The sequence below is a fragment of the Phodopus roborovskii genome, unplaced genomic scaffold (assembly GCF_943737965.1).
Source record: "Phodopus roborovskii unplaced genomic scaffold, PHOROB, whole genome shotgun sequence".
NCBI classification, from domain to species: Eukaryota; Metazoa; Chordata; class Mammalia; order Rodentia; family Cricetidae; genus Phodopus; species Phodopus roborovskii.
This window is the reverse complement of record NW_026125546.1, coordinates 4,419,161-4,444,667: the sequence shown is the minus strand read 5'-3', so window position 1 is coordinate 4,444,667 and position 25,507 is coordinate 4,419,161.

Genomic DNA, 25,507 nt, shown 5'->3' with positions numbered 1-25,507 from the left:
TCCAAATGCTGGGATTAAATGTGTGAGCCACCACTGCCTGGGAGGAAGGAACTTTTAACACATTACCTCTGAAAACTGAAAGCAAATGTTAAACACAGAGAAAGCAAAAGAAGCCCAACCAGAGAAGACAATAACAAAATAGAAAATGGCAACAAGAGGGAAAGATAAACAAAATTTTAAAAATACCATCTGAAAACACTAAAGTAATTGACAAACCACTGGATAGAAAGCTGGTGTTAGTTTAATTCGAGAACAAGAACAACTCACCAAAGAAGACAAGCTAATTGGCTCAGGGCTCTGGATAATGCTATCTGATGCTCTGAGCATGGCCAAAACAACTTGTGTGAGTGTGTGTGTGTGTGTGTGTGTGTGTGTGTGTGTGTGTGTACCAGTTAAGATGAGGTAAAAAATTTTGAAAATCCATGCAATGAAACCAGATAAGCATAAGCATAATTTGTGAAAAATTAGCCCAGGGATATTAGAGTTAAAGTCAAGAAGATTACAATTATCTTTTAAATGTCACTTTGGATCATTATTTAATAAAAGATTTCTAAGATTATTTACTGCCTTAAAAATTAAACTCATATTTTGACTTGTGTTTTACCTTGTTCTTTACTGATTAGAGCCCAAGTGCCTATGACCTACATATTATTTTGCAGATTTTTATGACAAGTAACTCCCCAAATTGTCATGTGTTTTGTTTGCTTCTATCGTGAAGTAACCAGCTGTATATCTAACCCAGCAATTTCATTCTAATAATATTTTATTCAATACTTTCCCTAACTGCCTATGGACAGATAGTTCCTTAAAGAGACCCAGGGCTTTTCATGTGCTGGATGAGTGTGTTACACCTTTAGCTCGCACATGCTTTCTGAATTAGTTTAAATTGCTGATATTAGGAAATAGCTCTTCATAAAACTTCTACATTTCTATATTGTTTTAGGAATAGAAGCCAGCATTACTGACTTCTTGTTTTCTTAATTATCATTTTCAGAATGCTTGTGTGGCAAATAGCCTTGGAAGAAACAGTATTTCCTTTTAGAGCAAAGGAAAGATTTGCTCAGAGCCAGTGAAAAATATCCTTAGGCTTCCCTCCAGCTCTTGGGTTAGGAATGTCAAGTGTGTAAAAGATGCAGCTTACCTAGGATCTGGCTCCCTGCCCTGAAATGCAATGTCTGAATGTGCAGATGTCACCTGGCCAGTGTCATGTGTAAGTGAGTGTTAGGAGCAAGGACAAGGGGTCTGCTAGTATTGCCATGCCTTCCGATGAGTATGCTCTGCATATAGAATCTCTGGAATGTGGTTAGGACTTGTTTCCTTCTTGACAACAGTGATTGGTGATCTCTTTCATAGTTTTGTCACTTTGTAATCTCTGTAAAAGTGACAGGGACTCTTTGTCACCTAAGAGACAGCAAAAATCTTCACTTGTTCTTCTGTTTAACTATTTGTGAATGGGCAGCAACTGAGCAAATGCTTTCTTATGCTTTGGAAAGAAAGCTGTCTCCTTGTGCTTGGGTATGGAGCTCTTTGCTCTGTCTGCTTTCTCTTGTGTCTGAGCTTATAGAACGACAGCTCAGAGCTTGCCCAGTTATTCTGATTGAGAAAACCCTGCACCTCCTGTTTGGTAATGGCTAGTATTTTCCTACCCCCAGAGGGAATTCATAAATTATAGTATGTCTTCCAAAAAGAAAGAGCTGTTTTGATTGGTTTATATATATTAGCTAAGTATTGTGTAAATATCTACTATTCCTAGAATTTCTAAAGGAAATACCAAATTTTTATGTATGTATGTATGTATGTATATATATATATTACATAGATTGTGTACTTATATATTTATATATAAGCATATATTAAGTTTTCATATATAATATGTGCAATATATGTAAATATAAATGTTTATAGATATCAGGATTAAGCATCCTTGTTGGAGAAACTTAATACAGAAGCAATTTCATACAAGAATTCATATTCTCCCAATCATGGTAAAACCTGAGACAAGTCCAGCTCTATCTATGATGTAAGATTAAAGAAAGGGCTCTCACTCTGCCACTCTGGACATCTTGGGCCAGAGACTATAAACTCAGAAGATAAAACTGTCTCTCAACAGACACCTTTCAGTTCATTTCCTTGTAAAGACATTTTTTAAAACTGAACTAATGGCATCAACACAGGAAACCTTGAAAAACTAAACCCACCATGTACTCAAATATATTTCTGAAAATTTTATGATGGAATGAACATAGCCACATAGTACTGATTTTTAACTAAAATATTTTACTTTCGAATGAATTGCCTGTCTAAGAAGAATAACTTTTGCTGCTTTTTTAAATGCAGATAAACCTCTATAGTAAAAAATTTTTATAGGCTAAAGACCGGACATTTGTCAAAAGTTTCAAGTATAGAGTTTTTCTTTGAATCTAGGAACTGTGTCTGCAGTGTAAACTCACAATGAACTTTTCTTCTGAGTTACACTTCAGACAAGGGAAAATATACTAAGTAAACACAGATAATCTAGTATTTCCTTTCCTTTTGAAGGGGGAGATTCTCAACTCTCTATCTGTACCAGATTTTTATAAAGTTTGCACATAATGGTAATTCAATAGTCAGGAATAATATACCTCCAGGTTCTCAAAGACAACAGACAGAACAGGAAGATATAAGAGAGAACCAGTTGAAGATGCATGTGAAGTTAGCAGTGTAAAAAGTGAGCCAAACTACATACACAGAGGTCAATGAAAACAACAAAAAAGTAAAACAAATAAACAAACAAACCTAAAAGACTACCTTTGCACATACACACACAAGGGCAAAAGGTGTGATTAGACTCAAACAATAGCCATCTCACCAAAGTTAATTAATGAAGAGAAGAATTGTGTACAGTGATCAAGGAAGACACAGCCATTGATCTCTGACCTCCACATGCATGCATACATAGGCATTCATGCAAACACATATGCTACACACACACACACACACACACACACACACACATAGACACACACACTGATATTTGATCATCTTTAAAGCAGTAAGTAGGGGTTGGCAAAGACAGTAGAAATTTCTTACTCTGAAAGTGTTTCCAATACGGACTGACAAAGCCGGGGCCGTGTTCCCGTGTTACTTTTCCTGTTTACACTATAATTTTCCCTGAAATGATTCATCTTGTTCATGTCAGAAATCCCTCATCAATACAATAACTATTCAGTTCCTCCTTGGTGAAATCAGGTAAGTTAGAGAAATACAAATAAATGATATCATGCTTGTCTAAAAGTGGCAAACGGGCCTGAACAAGGGCTCACTGCTGGGATAGGATGTTGTCATCAGTAAGTCTCGCAGCTGTAATCAAAGAAACAGAACAGACTGAGGAATGCTCACATCACATCTGAAAGGTGGCTTAAGACAAAACTTGTCCCATAAGAATAATGTGGGAGTTTGAATGCAATTGTCTCCATAAGCTCATAAGCAGTGGCACTATCACGAAATATGATTTTGTTGGAGTAGGTATGACCTTGTTGGAGGAAGTATGTCATTGTGAGGTCTCATATATGCTCAAGTCACACCCAGTGTCTCAGACCACTTCTTCTTGCCCGTGCAAGATCTAGAACTCTCAGCTACTTGTCCAGCACTATGCCTGCCTGCATGCCGCCATGTCCCACCATGATGATAATGAACTGAACCTCGGAAACAAAAGCCAGCCCCAAGTCAAATGTTTTCCTCTGTAAGAGTTGCTATGGTCATGGTGTCTCTTCACAGTGATAGAAACCCTGACTAAGACAGATAACAAATGTGATGAGGCGAGAACACTGTCAACTCTGGAGGTGTGGTAAGAGACACTCACTGAACCTCTGTTAATGTGTGCATTATTTTTTCTTTAGAACATCCAGCAAAGTTTGACAAGAACAGAAAAAGAACCCTAAGATATCAGGCTAATAAAAAAAGCAGACATCCCATTAAATGTGAACATTACCAAAAGTTATTTTTTTTTCTTTAAAGTTTTCTTTCACTTTTTAAATTAAATTAAAAATAATCTTATTTTACATACCAATCCAAGTTCCCTCTCCCTCCTGTCCTCTCACTCCACCTGCCATCTCCCCATCCCATCCCCCATTTACTTCAGAGAGAGTGAGGCCTCCCATGGGGATCATCAAAGTCTGCCCCATTATTTGGGGCAGGACCAACCCCCCCCACCCCCCATTCCCTCTATGGAAGGGTCTCCCTAAGTCCATTCATGCACTAGGGATAAATATTGGTTTCACTGCCAGAGGCTCCCTAACTGACACCTATGTTCAGGGGCCCTGGTTCAGTCCTATGCTGGTTTCCCTGCTATCAGACTGGGGTCCATGAGCTCCCCCTTGTTCAGGTCAGCTGATTCTGTGGGTTTCTGCAGGCTGGTCTTGATCCCTTTGCTCATCACTCCTCCCTCTGTACATCTGGATTCTAGGAGTTCAGCTCAGTGCTTAGCTGTGAATCTCTGCTTCTGCTTCCATCATCTGCTGGATGAAGGCTCTAGGATGGCATTTAAGGTTGTCGTCAATCTCATTATAGGGGAAGAAATAAAAAAAAATGCAAGAAATCAATCCATGTTAATTTTTTTTAAATGTCAAAACTGAATCTTTATGAGCAAAATATCAGCTACAAACAACTTACAGGAGAAGTTAATTTTGGCTCATGATTTAAGAGATTTCACTCCATAATGGAGGGGAATGCAGTGGCCATAGAGTGTGCTGGAGACTTCTTGATGAACCTAGAAGAAGAGAGGAGTCATAAGCAGGGACCAGGATATGCCTTTAGAGTCTTGCCTCAGGGATGTGCTTTCACAGCCTAGGCCCCACCTCCAAAGGGCTTCACAGTCTTTTAAAACAGTGACTCCATCTTGGGAACAAGTGCCCCAAATACTAGCTTTACTGTAGGGCACATTTCTGATAAAACTGTAACAATCAAATTATCACACAAAATAAACCCACTTTTACAGAGATATATTGGACATCTATGTAGGGAGTAATCAAATATAGGGAGTGATCCAGAAACATGAAAATTTTTTTTTAATTTCTTTAAGGTAATGCATTATTTCTGAGCAGTGGGCCTAGGACCACTGCAGCCAGGGAGTCTCAGTTCTTGGAATGTCCAAGGCTGTCAACTGTTGGGTCCCTAACACAAACACTCTAACAAGGCAAATGATGTCCTACAATAATACACCTTTCCAGAGGGGAGACTTGAAGGAGTAATAGTTACAAGACTGGATTTTTTAAGATGTAGGACAAACATTTCATGTTATCAATCTAAATAAATGAAATGTGTGTGTGTGTGTGTGTGTGAGAGAGAGAGAGAGAGAGAGAGAGAGAGAGAGAGAGAGAGAGAGAGAGAGAGAGAGAGAGAGAGAGAGAGAGAGAGAGAGAGAGAGAGAGAGGAGAGAGAGAGAGAGAGAGAGAGACTTTTTCAAAAGAATATTTATTGGGAACAGCAGAGCACAGAAGAGGGAATATTTGTGTGAAAACACACCATGAACTCATTCAAAGAAACTGAGGCAAGAAGTTCTGGAATGCAAAATGAGAAGAACTATGTATTTTTGAAACACTAATCACTGACCATAAAGGTTAACTACAAGAGTATTTCCAGCCCAAGGTAGAACTGACCATTGCTGGCTTATGGTATCCTTTTTATATAAGCTTGTGGCTCTGCAATGTCTCCTGTCAAGGCTATTATCAGACATTCTTGCATGAGAACCTCATCTTAACCTTCTGGATTTATTTTATTTGTTTTGGAGGCAACTCCATTTTGATTCTGATAACTTATATACTTCTTTCCCTGTGGCAAGCAACTGATTCTAACTAGTACAGTCTTGTCATAATTTAGGTCTGGTGGATATAGCAAATTACTTTAATTACTTTGTCTGTTGTCAGACAAAGACACCATCTGTCCAAGGAAGCCATCTATCGTCCTTAATAGAAGTATTTATTCAAACGAGCAAAGTGGCTTTTTTCTGCATAAAACCGGTGTGCAGAAATTCTTCAAATGAGCAGTACAGCTTACAGCCTCATGGTCCTGTTGTCCTAAATTAGAGTGAAACTATCTAAGTGCTCGGAAACTTTTGTGTGTGTGTGTGTGCACGTGTGTGTGTGTGTGTGTGTGGCCCATGCTATCATGTACCTGATGTAATATTATTGCCTTAGAATTATTTACCACACAGAAATCAGGCGATTGTCGTCAGAGATACACTTTTCTTCTACTGCATCCGAGCACACTCTTTCCTGAGAATGATGTTTCCCTCTCTCTGACCTTGTGTTTCTGTTTCCATTTCCTTGCAAACCGAGTTCTGGTTTTTAGATTAGAGTTGAAAGAGATTTTGTCTGAGTTTAGATCTCTGGATACATACCACTTCCAAAGGAAACAGCTTTCTGCCCAGCACTTCCTTAACCTGTTTGTATCCACATCTAGCAAACATTCCTCAAGCACTGGGGCTCAAAACAAATTCTTCTGACTGTGACTTTTTTTTTACTTATTTCCTCAAGAAAATAGGCTGGAAGACATTTTACACTGTAAGATCTCTTAGAAAAGCAAACAGGTTGACGACTTTCCTTCCAGTTCAACTGGGAAAATATTAGTAATGAAAAGATACACTACAGATGACAGAATTTATTGACTACTCTGTAACATTTGTTCATTCATTGTTTCAGATGATAGCCAAGTACTTTTGACAATGAAAATTCAGTAAAGGAGTTTGAATGGAAGTCTGACATGTATTTTTTTAAAATCCAGGCATGAATTAAAATAGAGAAATTAAATATTAAATACTCATTAAATATTAAAAACATTTTTTTTAAATTTCCCTCACTCATCTCTCAAAGAATTTTTTTTTTAACTTGACAAGGTAGATTAACAGCCAGGCACATGCCACATAATACAGCTATATAAAGAATATAATCACACAGTGCTCAGAAGTGTCAGTAGAAATACCTTATCACACCAATGTACAACCCACCCCCCACAAGTCTATAGAAGTGCCCGGAAATTAGCAAGATATCTTCTGGTAGTTTTAAAACTTATATGTTACAAAATTCTATCTTCAACCACAGAAGTACAGCAAGGATATGGAAAGAATGCAAGTTATTCTTAAGTCCAAAGGGTTTTGATACTAAACAGGAAGACCCTTAAAAATTTCAGGGCAACGAAGTAAAAACCCAAAAAGGAAGACAAAGTGTACTGTTGACACTCTTTAGTGGCAGCAGCTGGTACTCAGGAGACAAGGCGACTCTTCAGACAACAAGCACTTATGCACAAAATTATGAACACGAGCTTAGCCATCTCCGGTGTTTCCACTGTAGCTTCTCTGGTGCTGGGGATGGAACCCAGAGTCAGAGTCATGCACATTCCAGGCAATCACTCCACAGCTGAACCATTTCCTTAGCCCTCTATTTTTAATAGGAAAACGCAAAGATGCTGAACATTAATACAAAGCCTCAAGCAGTTTTGCAAACTACGAGAAACTCTCACATATGAACATCACTCCCTAACATCAGGATGTCAAATTATTATAAGTATACAATCCCACTGGAGGCACTAAGCATGTAAGCCTCTATTGGCACGGGTCTCGCAAGTGCCACATCCCTTTCATTAATGCTATGATATTCTCATCAAAGCCTCTATGCTGACTTTGTCACTCTGACTATTTTATTTGGATTACAAGTCAAAGTTTTCCCCAATCATCATTTTGATAAGAAATATTGCATTGAGCTTTAGGGACATTAATATGCATTTTCTCCCACCTACACATCGCCTAAAACAATGAATTGAGAAGCAAATGTGTTTTGTGATGTTAGGCATATTAAAACCCAAGAGGTATCCTGTAGGGAAAATCTTAGCAGATATATCCCTTCACAGTGTATTAGGAAATGTGTGATTTAAATGCATGGGCTTGGACTATAGGAAACATTGCCCATCTTCCCCTTAAAGATACAGTAAGTATTAAATAGGATTCAACCCTAGCTTCTGACTGTTGTTGCAATTGAGATTCATTCTAACACTCAGCCTAGGAACTTCTGATGTATACCAAAATATGGATGGAAGTTGAGGACGACGTGCAAAGTGAATAGATAAACACTAGACATTGGTTAAAGACAAGAATATTAATAAGTGGAATATTAGTAACCTGGTGCGAAAAAGACAAAAACTTGAGGTTAGAGAGAAGGGTCAGTGATTAGGAGTACACACTGCTTTTGCAGAAGACTTGAATTTATTGTTCAGTATCATGTCAGACAGCTCACAGTCACCCAAAACTCCAGATCCAGGAGAATCTAGACCTCTAATCTCTCTGGATATCCACACACACACACACACACACACACACACACACACACACACACAGAGAGAGAGAGAGAAAGAGAGAGAGACATGTGCATATGCACACATGCACACATACATGCATACACACACATATGCATAAACACACACACACACACATGATCAGTAATAGCTAAATTTATGGAAGCAGAGTAGAATAATGGTTGCCAGGGCAATGGGCTATGGATGGGAAAAGTGTTTTACAGGGACAAAGTTTCAGCTTATAGCATTAAATAATCTCTTGTGATTGTCTGGATAAAAAAAAATTGAATATCTTAATACTACCAAACTGTGTCCTTAGACATGATGAAGATGGTACATTTAACATCATGCATTTTTTAAACCACAATAAAACGGGATATCTTAAAACCTCTGTGTCTTTAGTGATATGAATCTTTATTATACCTAGGCAGAATTAGGAGTATGCACAAAAATTTAAGAAAGTAAAATTCAGTATTAATATTTTGCCCTCAGGAATCTTACCATTTATATTTTCTTGAAACAGTTATTTGTTTTATGAGTCTTGTAATTCCATTTTCAAGGGTTTACTTGTAGAATTGATTTAAGCTCATGATGTTAAATTGAATTCTTACTAAATTACAGACATCCTTCTAAAAATCTAATATAATGAGGCATTTACAAGTTTAATTTTTGATATTAATAAGAGTTAAGTAGCCTGGAAGACTGTGTTTAAGTATGATCATTTTATTGCCAGGAAGAAAACTGAACATTTTAACTTAAGATACTAAACATACAGGAAAATTTAATGAATTAGTCTTTTAAGAAAATTTGTAAATCTTCCTTAAAAATGGTAAAAAATTTTCTACACTTTTGAAATAATTCAGACTGTATTAGGATTTGAAACAGCTTACCAAACAAAGGAAGTATATAAAAGATAACTTAGCTGCCTCTTTCAGCAATCCTATGTATAAAACGTGTCCTCGGGATACATAGGAAAATTCCACTTTTTGCTGGAATCATGACGTATGTAGTAGGCTATCTACACCAGAGGTTAACGCAGAACAGTCACAAGCTCAAGGCACCAGTCTGTCTCAAACCCAGAAGGCTTGCTCGGGGCTCGTGCTGTCCTCCAGCACGCACGTAGGACATCCTGGGTTTACTCATCGCTTCAGAAAGAATGTTAAAGGTGTAACACTGATGATAATACTTACAGTGACAAACATTCTCTTGATCACCAAAATCTAGTCAGGCTCCTCTGAGCCTTTCCCTCAACTAGGCCCAAGCCTTGGCCCAGCTAGCCAAACACTATCACAGTCTAACAGCTCAAGGCTGTGTTCATAGGATGACTTCCCCCTTTCTTAAACTGCTTGCCCAAGACATCTCAAGGCCGCCAAGGGAATTTACTGAAGATATAAGGAACTGTTCAAGTACACCTTTGAAGGCAGGGCTGGTGTCCCAACACCTGTACAAAGATGGGAGCCAGAATTCACCAGTTATTACACTCAGGGAAGCTCCACTCTGCCTTACTCCACTTCCAACTTACTAGGAAGTTCTCCACCAGTACCTTTAAAGGGCCAGTGACCCCTGCACAACAGAGGCTGAATTCTGTTCATGCAGGTCTCTTTTCCCTATTGCAATGGTTAAAACTGCTCTTAGCTTTTTAATCAGGGTCTATCTTTGTTCATCTTTCACAAAGGTGAAGAAAGAAATGAGAGTTGGGTTGTGGCAAGTTAATAACTTAGCTGCCACCGATACAGTATGAGCAAATCAGACACCCTCCCCACAGAATAGAAATAGGACTAAATTAAGTGGGCTGCCCAGAACTGGGACCAAATATGTCATGTTTGTCTTACATTGGGCCGGCCACAGTGCATTTTCCCCTTAGAGCCTTTACCCAATTCTTTAGTCTTCAGCTGATGCCTGAGTGGACAATCTTTGGGTTCCAGTTGAGTCTGAGGCTGTGGAGCAAAGTCTACAAGGAGCCTGGTCGCCCGCAGCCCTTACTCTCACACTTCTCTGGAGTAACATCATTTTGCTCATCAAGTAAAAAAGCAGTTTGAAACACACTCTGGCCCTTAAAGATTTTCCCACAATCAAAAAATAGATTTTCTTTCCCTTTTAAGTCATTTACAAAGCACCCTGCTTAGTGACATGTGCATTTAATAATTTGGGGGCGGGAGATGGTAAGAATGACCTGGTATGATGCCGTTTTAACGAGCCAATGTTTCTGGGTAAGCGCTAGGGTTTCCTGCACATGAGGTACCTCTTGAAGTGAGTCAGAAATCACTTATCGATCAACCTCTTGAGTGTTGATTGCTGTGTTAATATTATCGACAATTTAAGAAGAAGAACAGAAGGCTAGGACTTGCACTTCAAAGAGCTTCTAACTGCCTATGTGGAATATGGAATGGTTCTGAGTAGTCGAGGCCTGCCTCGGCAATGTGCTGCATCCGTGGTTCAGCTTCAGGGCACCGGGTCACTCTGTAGGGAACGAGGGAAGGAAATGAGAAGTAGGCTATAAAAATGAAATCTCCTCCAAAGCAATTCTGTGACCAACGGTCAAATGGAACTTTTCAAGCAGGCACTAGAGAAACCTATCCAAAATTACACCTCTTACTAACCACAGGTTTTGATCCAACTATCAGCCCAATGAAGAATTTTCAGATTAATAGAAAAGCATCCGCGCTCTCGCTGCAGGACTGAAAATACAGATAGATAAGGACCCATCCTACCGTGTTGAGAGCCAACTCTGACCCACATTCCGCAGCAATCTGCTCCAGACAATCGAGACTTGGCCAGTGATTGACAGTTTCTCCTAGTTTTCAACCCCGGCTGCTAACTTAGGACCAACCAGAGAAAGCCAAATATGCCCACAAAGGCATCCCGCAGTGCATGCTACACGCATGTTCAGCTTCTCTTTACCAGCATCCCACAAAGCAGACACAGATGCAACAATTTAAAGATGAAATCAATGCCGCCTCCTTTCCCCCTCCCTAGAAACCCTTGGAGTCTGAAGACTGGGTGGGAATGGTGGCAACTCTTGCTAAAGCAAGACCCAAAGACATTGCCTGTTACATTTTTTAAAGACTTATGCATTTGTCTGTTTTTTTGTTTTGTTTTGTTTTGTTTTGTTTGTTTTTCTGTTTTTGTTTTTTTGTTTTTTTGTTTTGTTTGTTTGTTTCCTGCATATTTGTCTGTGTGTGATGCTTTCAGAGACCAGAAGATCAGATCTCCTGGAAGTGGAGTTACAGATGGTGTGAACCATCATATGGTTGGCGTGATCTCACTCTGGTTTTCTTCAGGAACATCAAATCCTCTTACTCACAGAGCAGTTTTTCCAGCTTGACATTGCTTTTTAATATTCCCATTTCAGTGATCCATTACTTTCCATTATATCGGGGTTCCCTAAATAATTCTGTACTGCCAGTTGCTGTAGACCAGTTTCAGCTAGATGCATCACCAAGGAGGCCCTGGTGTCGTGGCACTCCTGTGTGGTAGATAGGTCAGAATGATGTCTGAACTCTGCTCTTGGTGTGTTTGGTCTCTGAGCTGTTTTCCTTTTGATGGGCACACTTTGTCATTGGTTCTTAATTTGTGACTTTTGGTGCAACCAGGCAATTCTTTGCTGTCTTTTGTGTTTCTGTTTTTCTTTGAGCTGTCTAAGAGTATTTGCTATAAGAAGGACAATCACAGGTCACATGCAGACACAGACCCTGTAAGTCAGTTGTTCTAGCAGACCTCATAAAAATATGTATTTCCAAATCTTACTGGACATACATCTGCGTGGGCAAACTCTGTTTGGTCATCCTAAATGGATGAGTTTCTCCTTCTACCTTGGCATTTCTCTGGAGAGCTTGGTTAGGATTAGGAAGACCAGTGTGCGCTCTCCTGCCTGTTCGGTGAGGGATAAGGGTGCAGATGATGAGGTTTAAGGGTAGGAGGTACACAGATCTCATTTCCACAGACTACTACCAGCTCTCTCTAGCTCTAGCTCTTCTCCCAAGGAAGGCTTCTTCATCTCTCATGTTCTAATTCTTGTACCAGTCTCTCGAGTGGTAGACTTTTTACCCAGGGTGATTTGAGCTCTCTGTGGCCCTTCTGAGGGACATCTGACTACTTGACTATTCTCTTGGTTGGGAAGTGCCTCTGGAAAGAAAAAAGGATGATATTTCTCCAGACCACAGGGTGACATTTCTTCATTGGTATGTACAGGCCTCTAAGAAAAATTCTGAATCATAAATTGCTTCAAGGGGACTCTTTGACAAAAGACAGTGCACAGTTATGCAAAAATGAACTAGACATTTGTCTGGTAAGTCTCCCCTTCCTGGTCCTCCAGTTTCCCCTGTGCTCTGGTCTCTTTACTTCTGTCCCTCGGTACACTCCACCCCAGATCCTTATCCTCTTGCCAAGGTTGACAATGAGTCCTGACATATGTCACTTTTAGCCAAAGACATGCCTGAGACAAGTGTGGAGGAGAGACAGAGAGTCAAGTGCTATGATTAAGAATTTCTCTAAACCCACATAATACCGGCTGTAATTTACAAAGTAAATAAAAATTCTTCTTATGAGCAATTCAACCTGGGTTACTGGACTTGTACACAGGTTTCTCAGATGTTCAACCTTGGTTGGCAAAATTTCACAGGACCAACTCAGCAACAGGCTGTGAGGTCCCTCCTCAGACAATAAGCTCGAGGGCCTGAAAAATAGGCTCATAAGAGGGTCAAAGTCAGAACCATAGTTGTTTTAGGCAAAGAAAAAGACAATGGGGATGCAGGAAACCAGGACAGAGCAGAGTAGGGCAGTATTTGAAAGCTAAGGATGCTCCCCTATAAACGAGGCATTTCTTGCCATCCTGTTCTAATCCTGAACTTGGAGCTCTCATTCAGAATCAGACATGAGGACGTGAAAGATCCCCTTCTTAACTACACCACCTAGCAGAAGAATTAGAAAGGTTTTAGAACAAAAGGAAAGACAAGCAAAATTAAATGTGCAGCCCTACAGGTCATATAACTAACATAGACCATGTCAACCAACTTCTTTGGACAAAGATACTTTTAGTGTTACAGATAGGATATCAGAAAAATAATTGTTTCAGCTTCCAAGAGAAAAACCAGGAGAAGAAAACTCCCACCATTCAGATCCCTGGCAGAGATCGAGGAAGTCTAAGGCGCCCACCGCCTTGCCTTGCCCTTAAACACTCAGCATGACAAACGGCAAGTGTGATGGTCGGTCTCCTCAGTTCTTGCAGAATGACCGTTACTCTTCTTTTACCAAGATTCATCTTTGTTTAACCTCTTCTTCATGGCAAGGTCCCAGACAAGTTATAGGTATTTTTTTTCCTACCTCTCAAGTCTTCACTAAATATTTGGTGTACTTGACTAACCAGCATGTCTTTCGCCCTGATAATACCCCGGCTAGTTGACACGAAGAAGACTAGTTAGCAATAAGAACACAATAGGCAATGCACAATGGGAAAGTTCTTTTCTGAGGTTCCAGAGGGTTCCTTCTTCATAGTCAGGGACTTTCTATGCTAGACAAAGCTTTCCCTTCTCCATTGTCATTTCAGAGATATCTGAGACAAGGGTCATCACACTGTATCCGACACTTTATGGACTAAATATTCCACTGGCATTAGAGAGTTTCTAACAATGGGACAGAATGAATGGACTTAAGTGGAGCCTACAATAGAGACCCTTTCCTCTCAAAGTCTTCCCTGAAGTTCCTTGACCCAAAGCAAAAAGATTTGACTGCACAGATGGTGGGTCACATTTTTAATCCTAGCACTCAGGAGGCACCAGCAGACAACTTCCGTAAGTTTGAAACCACCCTGATCTACCTAGAGTGTTCCGGGCCACCCAGAGCTACATAGTAAGACCCTGTCTCAGCACAAACACACAATAATATACCCAAATAAACACACAAGCAAAAAATAAAAAATCTGGCTTGGCATGGTGATACACTTCTGAAATCCCAGCTCTTGGGAGGCTAAGGCAGGAGGATCAGGGGTTCAAGTTTATCCTCTGCTATATAATGAGCTTCAGGTTAAGGCCACTCTATAATATCTAAAGTATACAGGACATGGGACAAGGAAAAAAATCAAACATACAAGTCAATGTTTGAATGAACGCAGCACAAACAGTATAACCCAACCCAAATGTCCTGCCAGCCCTCCAGTGATTTTTGAATGTTGTATGTCTCTACACTACCTAACCATGACTACCTTTCTGGAGGAAGTCTGAACACCTTGGGATGAAGTCTAGACGTCTTCCCCCAGGCAGACAGGATCTGGCTTTTACCCCAGCATTATTTCAGACAACCTTCTTCTTTGTTTACTACTATCCCATGACAGCAGCTTGCCATCTGTTCTCCACAGATCTCTGTTGTTGTCGCTGTTACAGCTCCCATCACTCTCTCATCCTCAGTCTTAGCGTATCAGACACATCTCTGTTTCTCCTCAGCCGAGCTTTCCCTGACCGATGTCTTCAAAGGTGACACTTCCAGGGTTTCTTCAGCAAAAAGGATGCATTTTCTCCACATGTGTTTTGAAAAGCTGCATCTTGATATTTCTCCACGGCCTGTTTCAGGGCCAGCAAACGTTTTCCAGAAGGACCACAAACACACTGCGTGTGCTTTATGGTCCATATGGGATCACATCCACTCAGCTCTGCCACCACAGACATAAGCAGATGGTGCTGCTGTGCTCTAAAAGAACTTGTCTGAGGGCAGCAAGCCTGATTTGGAGCATTGGCTGAAGCATCTCTCCCTGCTACAACAGGAAAACTGAGTCTTCTCCAGAGACAATCTCCCAGACAGGTTACCTAATCCCAAGTGGTGGGAGGTGCATAGAAGCAATGCTAAATACACTCAACAGGGAGTGTGTGTGTGTGTGTACGCGCGCACACTTCTGTGTGTATCTATGTGTGTATCTCTGTGTGTCAGTGTGTTTCCTGTGTGCCTGTGTACATATGTCTCTCTCTCTCTATATATATATATATATGTGTGTGTGTGTGTGTGTGTGTGTGTGTGTTAGAACAATAATAATTAAAAATGAGACTATGAATTTAAGAAGGAGACTATAGAAGTATTGGAGGGTAAAAATAATATGAATACAGTATATATGTATGTATGTATAAAGTTCTCAAAACATAAAAATAAATTAAAATTTAAAAATAAACATCTATTTTAAATATAAAAAAATAACCATTTTGCAGAAAAGGATTCAAAATATGGCCATTGCATTACAGTAACAAATAAATAAAATGATCATTAAAAAATTTGGAGGGTTAAAAAAAAGCAAGAGAAAGGCTGTTGTGATCCTTGATTAATATCAAATTTTATCTACCTGAATTTTCTTCTTTCATATTTTAGTTTCTTATGCTGTTGCTCTGTCCCTGGTTTCTTAGCTTATTTTATTCAGCTCAGTGTTCCATTATCAACCTTTCAAAGCCTACAAGAAGCTCTTTGTTCCCTAGTTCAGTAGGAGTTTAGCTATACTCTTATAAGTTTTGTTGTTGTTGTTTGTTTTTCAGTCTGACATATCAGCACTTTTACTTTCATTAAGAAATCCTTTAGCTCCTGGAGTGTGTCAAAAGCCAGTTTGCACTTTCTTTGTTATTAATTGTAGATTTTCCACTTTCCAGCCAAGGAGGATGCCACATTTTCTTTAAGACTTTCTGACTTTGTACTGCTGCTTCGGATCATTTTTTTACAATTGTTCTACGAGTGGGAGAACATAAGAAAGGTTTAAGATGATAGATTCGAATGATACAATTGTTTTCTGCCCAAGTCCCTGTTCTTAGTTATTTGATAAATATTAGTCATTGTGGCTTAAATCTAACTTAATTCCCATCCCTCTAAATGTTCTCTTTCAGCCAGTGCTTTTGGCCTCTGCTCCATTGACGTAATGACTCTCTGCCTTCAGTTGGTTCCTCACCGTTGCGTCTTTGTCCATCTGGCTTTTTCCCTTTGTTTCATCTAGCTAGGATTAGGGTAACAAGAACCTATCTTTTCACAGAGAAATTCAGCAACAAAAGTTAGTCATTTTGGTTTTTGTTTCATTCAACTTATTTTCTGTTTTGTTTTGTTTTGCTTTTCTTTAGCATATTTTACTATGTACGTCTTTTTCTTTTTTCACATAACTTAAAAAATAAAATAGTTTTCCCCTTAAGTCACTTACTCTATTATATAGACTAATCAGAGTTCAACCTCTGGGGGAGATGCTGAAGGAGACAATAATCACTTTGTCCTTCTTCACATCTTTCTCTTGCTATTCCCAGCTTTTCTGGGGCTGGAGACTGCTGGCCTTCGAGCTAAATAGCAGAGCTGCACAGGTAAGATATCCTGCCCCAGTGAAAGCATCTGGGTCTTTCAGAAGTCGTAGGTGAATGTACAAAGCGTTTGCTAGCGGGCTTTGGGAGAAGAATCTCCCCTTCAAAAAGCATCTGCAATAAGATGCTTGTGTCCGGCCAGTTTCCACACTGTTGACCTCTTCCTGTCACAGGGCTGTGTCCATTCCCTGGTGCCCTATCATGGGGCAAGAGGCCAAGCATTCGTTGGCTATGATTAGAGTTGTTTAAACCATAACATCTGCTTGTAATTAGTGTATATCCTTCCAAGATCCCGATAGATGACGGAGTCTAATCCCCACTTTCCAGACGCATTGCACATGTTTTTCTAATTTATGTTTCCATAGATATTTCATAAGATTTATGGAGGGTTTTTAAATTGAAAACATGCCTACATGTACCTTCTCATTCTTAAATTTCTATTTAGTTCTTCTTACTTTGAATTAATTTATATAGAGGCTCCTGAAAAGATTATACACAGTATTCCCTAATATTTGGAAGATGTGGAACAGACCCCAAAATTCAATCACCAAAAGTCTATATGATTGGGAATAATCTTAGCTAACAGATTATCCTAAGTATATTTATTCCAACTAGTTTTTATAGCTGTTTTTGTAAAACTAAAATGGCCTATTTGTAAATTATTTCTTGTCACTACATCTAATATTCCTCAATAATATAATTTTTGTTGCTACTTAGTATTTCATCTATAATTTCCAGAAAAAATATTTTCAAATGTATCAGTAGAATTATTCTGACACTTTTTAAAATATATCATGAACACATGTGCTCTCGCATTCTTAGATTTATGTTCGATTCCTTTCATGGTAAGTTATACAGAGGTTGTTATATTTTGTCTCTTTTTGGAAAAAGCATATACTCACAAACTTATTGAGAAACAAACCAGACTCAGAATATAAACGTCATGTATGTGTTTTTTCTCAGATGAGGAATCTAGGGAGCTTTATTTTTTTAATGGATATTAAATTAAAAAAGGAAATTGGGAAAGAGGAAGGTAACAGCAGGAAGGTCAGAAGATAAGAGAAGGTGATGGGAGGGTAAATAAGATCCAAATACATGCATGCAAATGTACAAATATCAAAGTGTCATGATGAAACCTATTATTGTCTATACCTGGAATTTAAAAATTACTAATATTATTACTGTGTGTGCACACACGTGCTATGGTTCTTTTCTCCCCACTTTGCATTGTTCCAGAAATCCAACTCAGTTTACCAGGTTTGTGAAGCAACTGTCTTTACCCTCTGAGCCATCTCAGTGGCCTTATTACATACAAGGGTTCAACTATTTTTAAGAATCGTTTGAGAGTAAATTGAAGACGCTGTGGCTAGTTTCCTCTAAGTTGGTGTTTACTTTCTACGCAAAGTAATTTTTTAAACTGTAGTATAACTTTTGTGATCCAGAAGTTAGGCATTGCCACACATCAAATCCATGATTCATATTAAAACTTACCTAATTACCAATAATGTTCTTTATAGTGTGTTGAATTTTGGATCAATTTAATTTTCTTCTTGAATCAAAAAGAATATCTCAGCTTTTCTTGACCTTTTGGATTTTAAAGAGGCCAGAGACCTTTCGTAAAATATACCTGAAGACAAATTTGATCTTTCCTCAAAATAAGATTTGTGCTCTGTGCTCTGATAGCTTATCATGGAGGTGACATCCATTTCTTAGTGCAGTACATGGATAGTAATGGAAGGTTAGTTTTCTTCCAGAAAAGGGATAAGTGTTAGTTTTGATCATGGTACCTGCAAGTTTCTCCACTGTAGGAAGATCTTTTGTCCTTATGTCATTAATAAGTAGTTTTATAATTGGAGACTATGAAGATAGCCTGATTGATACTCTTCAAAGTTTCAAGTCAGTGATTGAATTATGAAGTTTTACTCTGAGGCAGGTTACTAATCCTGTCTTATTTACTTACATTTATATTGGAATCATGAGTCCTATTTCATTAAACTGATTATAATCATCATATATTTTACTATGTAACTTATCCCAAAGTTAACCAATGGGACTCCATAGAAAATGTCTTCTTTTATCTTTTTAAGCTTTACACCAGACTCTTAAATTAGCTATTTTCATTTGGGGGGGGTTTAATTTTTTGTTGATGTTGTTGTTGTTTGTTTGTTTTGTTTTCTTCAAGACAGGGTTTCTCTGTGTTACAGAGCCCCGGCTTTTCTGGAACTCTCTCTGTATAACAGAGCCCTGGCTGTTCTGGAAATGGCCTCAAACTCACAGAAATCCACCTGCCTCTGCCTCTGCCTTCTGAGTGCTGGGATTAGAGGTGTGTGTCACCACTGCATGGCAATTAGCTCTATTAATGCACTCTTATTAAGTTTGTATCTATGTGAAATGTGATATTTGAGGGATTCCTATAAAATATCAAGGTTTTCTCCAAAAGTGTTCAATCAGAAAGTTCTGCACTTGCTAAGGAATTTTTTAAGTTACAAAATCATTCACAGATGAAAGTGAAAACAATGACCATTGATAATTACATCTCCTGATTTTTATCATCTTTCTGTTAGTTTTTACCATGGTAGTTTGTGGGAAAGTGAGTTTGTGTGTGGATGGTTTTTTGGGTTGTTGTTGTTATTGCTGTTTAGGTCTTCATTTATGGAGTAGAAGAAAAGAAGTCACCACTGGATTCAGAAATGGCACGTTACCATTCCATCCATGAAACCCATCACTTATCCCCACAGCAAATATCTTACTGTCACCCCCGTGAGAGTGGGAAACTTCCTTAGAGGTAGTGATTCTCTGTCATGCTCTCCACACGCTTTCATTTTGGAAATGTTCATGGGACTGTTCTTTGACTTCATTAGTACGTTTATAAATCTCTAAAGATAACATCAGTTTCTTGAAGGATTTCTGGCCCAGGTATTTTAGAAGAAATTCAAAATGAGCCCAGACCTGACAGATCGATGAAGAGAATTCTTGGTTGCTCATTATTCTCCTCTTTCTAAGTGTTTCAACCCTTCCCAAATGTGTAGTGGGCTGCTTCCCTGTGCAGTCACCATTCTGACTTCTTATAGTAGGTACTTTTTAATGTATCTATTTATTTTATACATGCATATGTGCAATTTTATGTAAATTACTATATAAAATGTACTTATTTTCTGTGTAGCAACATGTACATGCAGTGCCAGAAGTGACCCAGAGAGACTGATAGGTCAAATTCTGTGCCCCCACCCTTTTGCCCCCCTCCACCTCGCCGGACTGGAATTATAGACAGTCTTGAGCTACCATGTTGAGTGCTGAGTATTGAACCATGGCACTTAGAAGAGCAGCTGTGCCCCAAACCTTGAAGCTATCTCTCCAGCCACATAGTAAGGTTTTTATTTGCTATTTAAATGCCACTCTACATAACTCTGTTAAAGCTGCCTAAGAGCCAGAATTTGGTGGTAACTGTGCTACTATGGAGACTTTTCCAGCAATCCCCACTGCTCTTCAGCAATAGAGGAGAAGGGTTGTGGCCTATATCTCCACCGAGGCTCTTTTTAGTCTTCATGGATTGCAGGCATAGACGCTCACTTTGTAGTGGAATAATTAATACTTTTCATTCTGCATTCTGAACAGTGAGGAAAATGGGGTCCAATTGTCCTTAGTAGTTTTTCTAATTTCCTAAAGTCTGAAATACAAAAACTAGTTTCTTTCTTTTTCTTTCTTTTCTTTTTTTTTTCTTCATTTTTTCTTTTCTTTTTTTGCCATACCACTAAAAAAAGTAAACCTATTAACAACGACTATGTTCAAATGTTTGAAGGATTTATTTTAGCTCACAGCTTATGTAGGTTTAAGTCCATAGGCATTAGGCTCCATTGTTAGAACTTATGGTGGACAGGACATGGGCAAAGGGAGTGTGATGGAGCAGAGATGTCTATCTCTGGATGCTATAGAACAGAAAGACAAGAGAGGGTACCAGGGACAAGAGGTAGTCCCCAAGAACATGCTCTAAAGTGACCCATTTCTAGAAAACATCATTCAAGACTTGAACACTAAAGTCTAGGGACAACATTTCACATTCGAAGTACATAACAGAAGCTAAGTGAGTTTCTGGGGGTTGAGTAGGAGGTACTACTTTAAAAGTATCATATTCCTTTTTCAGAAGGCCAAGTAGAATTCAGTGCTTCTAGGATCAGATGTGTCACACTATCATGAAAAGTCTATGTTATTAAAACATTTTAAATGCCATAGTCTGTAGGTCTTTGAAGTGTTTGGCTATTGCCTATCTATCTGAAATACATTTTTGTATAACCTTGGAAACATAACATGACTATAAGTTTGCTATTATAGATGAGTATTAATCTGTATTTCTTAATTATATATTCTTAATTATATATTATGTATAAGCACAATATCCTAAACAAAAGCAGAAACATACATACAGCATAGCAGAAATAATTTTAACTTTGTATCAATAAACTAAAATCCATACCAATATAAAATATTTTGAGATTAACAGTTGATTTTTTGGATTAAAGGAGATTCAATAATCTACCCTTTTTATCATATTTCTATATCCCCCTTTATCTTTTTTGAATGACACCCTGAATCTAATCTCCTTTGATCACCTTTTTTCCTGACCATGACCATGACCAACAACTCCTAACAAGCCCCCTAAATGATGACAGACATTCATAATTTATGTTTCAGAATGTGGGAATAGTTCTCTAGACCACTTCTTATTGACTGGGGGAATTAGTAATCTTTGGGGGACCCTGAGAAAATGTGGGATTATGGTCAAGTCCTGACTGGAGTATTCTGTGAGGCTGGATCATCTCAGCTGGCAGCTTTGAAGCTGTTTTAGATGCAGAACTCAGAGGAAACTGTAACAGAGGAGTCTGCAATGTTGGATCATCTGGGCCATCAATTCCCATCAGAGATTTTCCAGCAGGTCTTCCTCAATCAAACCTTAGTTTTCTTAACTCACAATGAATCCAGGCCCTCTCATTTCCTGTGGAAGTAAAAGCAGAACCTGCTTCCAAAAGTAAGATATCTTTTGACTTAAATTTTGAAGTCAAGATATTTTTAAAATATATGGGTTGGTTTAATCTAGCAGTTTTCATAATCTAAGGTCTCTTAGCAGCTGAAAATTTTAAAGACAACACAATAATATACAGTGTCCAGACTCTCTGTGTATTTTCTATCTTTGTGTGGTTTATTATATTTTTTTATTACTCTATTTCTGTTTTAAGGGTTTTTTCTCTAACCTTTTTCTATTTTCTTCCAAGCCTATGTAGACTTTTAAACACATTGTAACCTGTTTAGAGGATTGTTTTTTTTTTTTTTTTTTTTTTTTGTTTTATTTTTTGGTCTGAATCTGTCTTTACTGCATATCTCTATCTTTTTTCTGACCACATGAGTCTTTAAACTGCTAAGCATCATGTCTAACATCAAAACAAAGGCTTTGGCTGCTGGCTCTTCCCAGCTCCTTAGTTCTGAGACTCTACCTTCATAGATACCAGCAGGAGCCATATTTATTGCCCCAACTCTGGGGAGTTTCTGGATCCATGCCAACATCAAGTAGGGTGCCACCTACTGCTCATAAACTCCATTAAAGTGTTTGGTATCAGGACCGTCTAAAAACGCTGTCCATGCTGTGAGCATGCACCAGGAAGCCACCACATGTAATCAGACATTTCTCTCCTGCCAAGGACTCCCAAATAAACACACTGAAACTTACCTTAATTGTAAATGCTCAGTGGATAGCTCAGACTTATAACTAACTAGTTCCTATGTTTTAAGTTAACTCATATTTACACTCCGTCACATGGTGGTACCTTTATTATCATAGCAACTTCATTTCCTGTTCCCTCTACATCTGGCTGGTGACCATGACTCCACCCTTCTCCTTCCCATCATTCTTGATTTGGTCACCCCACCTATACTTCCTGCCTGGCTAATTAAACCAGTTCAAGTGACAAATCTTTACAGTATTCAAGAAGATTGTTCAATTTTTATATCTGTCAAAAGGAAAATCAGAAACTCTAAGACATTACTATGAGGAACAGCGAAATTCACTGTTGCACATGGCAGAAATATATCTGTTTCTATGCAAAGGATTGAGGGCCTGAGACAGAGGGCCCTCTCTCTCATCAACTAGCAAAGGGTGACACTGTGGAATTAGTCCAAAGAAGAGTAGAGTGTCTTATACACAGGTGTGTAGGGTGGAGAATGGTTTTTGTGAAGACAGTCTATCCAACCGAGGGCAAAGATGGAGTGTATAATTGCAAGTCCATGGAGTTTCATCAAAACAGTGACTTGGCAACTAGAAGGAAAAATTAGCTTCTCACTTTAGGATTAAGAGACTGTGAGCATACACTGATTTCTATGACCCAGGTCTATTGGCAGGTGTTAAGAACTGCTGGGGAAAAAAATCAGATGTGTTAAGTTGAATCAATACCAAATATTGGGTTAAAATGCAGCAGATGGTTTTTTTTTCTTGCTGATTCTAATCAGTTCTCCAAGAAAAACAAATTCACTGATTTTTTTTCCTAACTCCCTTCTGTTCTATCCTGTTAAGCTCAGGGTCTCACAGCAAGCCCATCCGTTCATATTCAGAAGCTCAAAGATGGGTGACAGTTTCCTCCATTGCTTTGTTCACATGGGACAGGGCTTAGGAGTTAGTGAGATACTTGCACTCATATCATCATAGATATTTTAAGTATAATTTGAGAGAGATAAAGGTAATTAACATTTGCAACCATACTAGTTCAAACTTTCGTTGCCATGTTAAAAACATTCAGATATTCCTTTGTAAAATTGTTATTTGGATTAGAAATATTATGAAGTGTGCCTGCTGCCTTCCAATCACAAATTCGAGTTAAATTCTTTTTGTAAGGATGTATTTATTTCTTTTATGTACATTGTGTTTTGTCTGCATGTATGTCTGTACAGAAGAGGCATCAGATTTCACATGTCTACAATCACAGACAGTAACTATGAGCCACCATCATGTGGGTGCTGGGAATTGAACTCAGGATATCTGGAAGAAAACCCATGGCTCTTAATCACTGAGCCATCTCTAATCCTCAAATTAAATTCTTATCTAAGACTACCTTTATTGTCTGATACTTAAATATCTTAACTCTCTTGAACTACATTCCTTACCAGTGATCTGAAGATAGGTAGCAGAGGAAATAAAAACGATACAACCATTTCTAGCTTTGTAGAATTCTAAAATTTTCCATTGTCCTATTGGTTAGGTCAAACTAATTTTTCAAAATAGACATCTAAACAAGATAATTGCTTCCTCAGCAGTACATACTGTCTCTGGAATCCTCTTTTGTTTGTAATAATAACACTAACAGATTAATTAATTATTGCATCTAGATATTGCCAATCAATAAATTATATGCCTAGTTGAATAAGCCAAGCCAACAATATTAGCCAAATAAATATTCAAATGGGGCTACTGTCATAATTTCTTAAAGCCATAGATGATGTTAAAGTCAAATTTAGATTAATAGCTTAAGGGTGACTCTGAAATGAGTGATTCTTTTACATCAAAAAGGATTCCACTCCTTAATAGAGGAGGAAAGAACTCATTAATTCATGCTTTAATATAAATATGCATGGGTACATGTAGACATACACCTATACAGTGCTTCATAAACCCACAGAACTGTCCATGCTATGCCAGATGAGAGTAACACCCAGTTATGAAGGCATCTAGATACAGATCATTGTTTTGAATACTACTCTCAAATAAAGGGAATCAGTGTTCCTTGGAGAAATGGCTGCTTGGAGTTGAAAATGGACAAGTGATTATGGAACATTTTGTAAATTCAGAAAAACATGGAAGTGCTCAAAAACCAAACCAAAGCCTCTCCTTGTTTCTCAGTTACTTTTATTCTGCTTGACCAAACAGCTGTGTAAGAGAAAGGCTTTCCTTTGGCTCATATACACAGAGGTTTTCATCCACGGTCCTTGGTTTGGGTGATTCCAGGCCTATGGTGAGATACATCATGACTATGGAAACCTGTTTGCTTTATGGAGAACCCACAGTGACAAGAAGGGTCCAGGATCAAGATACTCCTGCTTCCTACAGCTTGGTTACAACTCCTAACCCCTTCTGAACCTCCCAAAATGATACCTGCAGCTGGGGAGCAAGCATTCAGCCAGAGTAAGGCATTTCGTATTCAAGCCACAACACTAGATGGCCAGGGCATGTCAATGGGGGCAGGTACAAAGAGAGAAGTCTCAAAGTGGTCACAGATATAACAACTTGAGGAAAAAAAAATCAAATAAAGCCAGCACTGGGTTAACTGGGTTATAGCACAGTATTTAAGATAATTACTTGGGAACTGACAGGAAGAAAGGAAGAAATAATGATACTGAATTTAAAAATAAGACAAAAAAAGACAAATCTCTCCGGAAGAATTCTGGTAATCTGTAGAGAATTTGGGAGTGTCTGACAATGATCTGCTGCTAGGAGGAGAAAGTCACATCTCCACTGTAATGTGCATAGTAACTTGTTTCTGAGTACAGTGTGGAAAGCAAGAGGTCAGAGTAGCCATGTGATAGAGAAGCCTAGCTAGACAAGACATGATGGACTGAAGTCAACATCCGCAGAGATGAGTCATAATAACCTCAAGGCCATAGGATGTAAGGTAATAAAGATCTCTCCTTATCCAGGTCAGCTGTTGTTATGGGTTTCCTCAGCCTGCTCTTGACCCCTTTGACTTAAACAAGGGGGAGCTCATGGACCCCAGACTGACAACAGGGAAACCAGCATAGGACTGAAACAGACCCCCCCCCAAATGTGGGTGTCAGTTAGGAGGCCTGGGCAGTCTATGGGGCCTCTGATAGTGGAACAGTATTTATCTTTAGTGTACAAATGG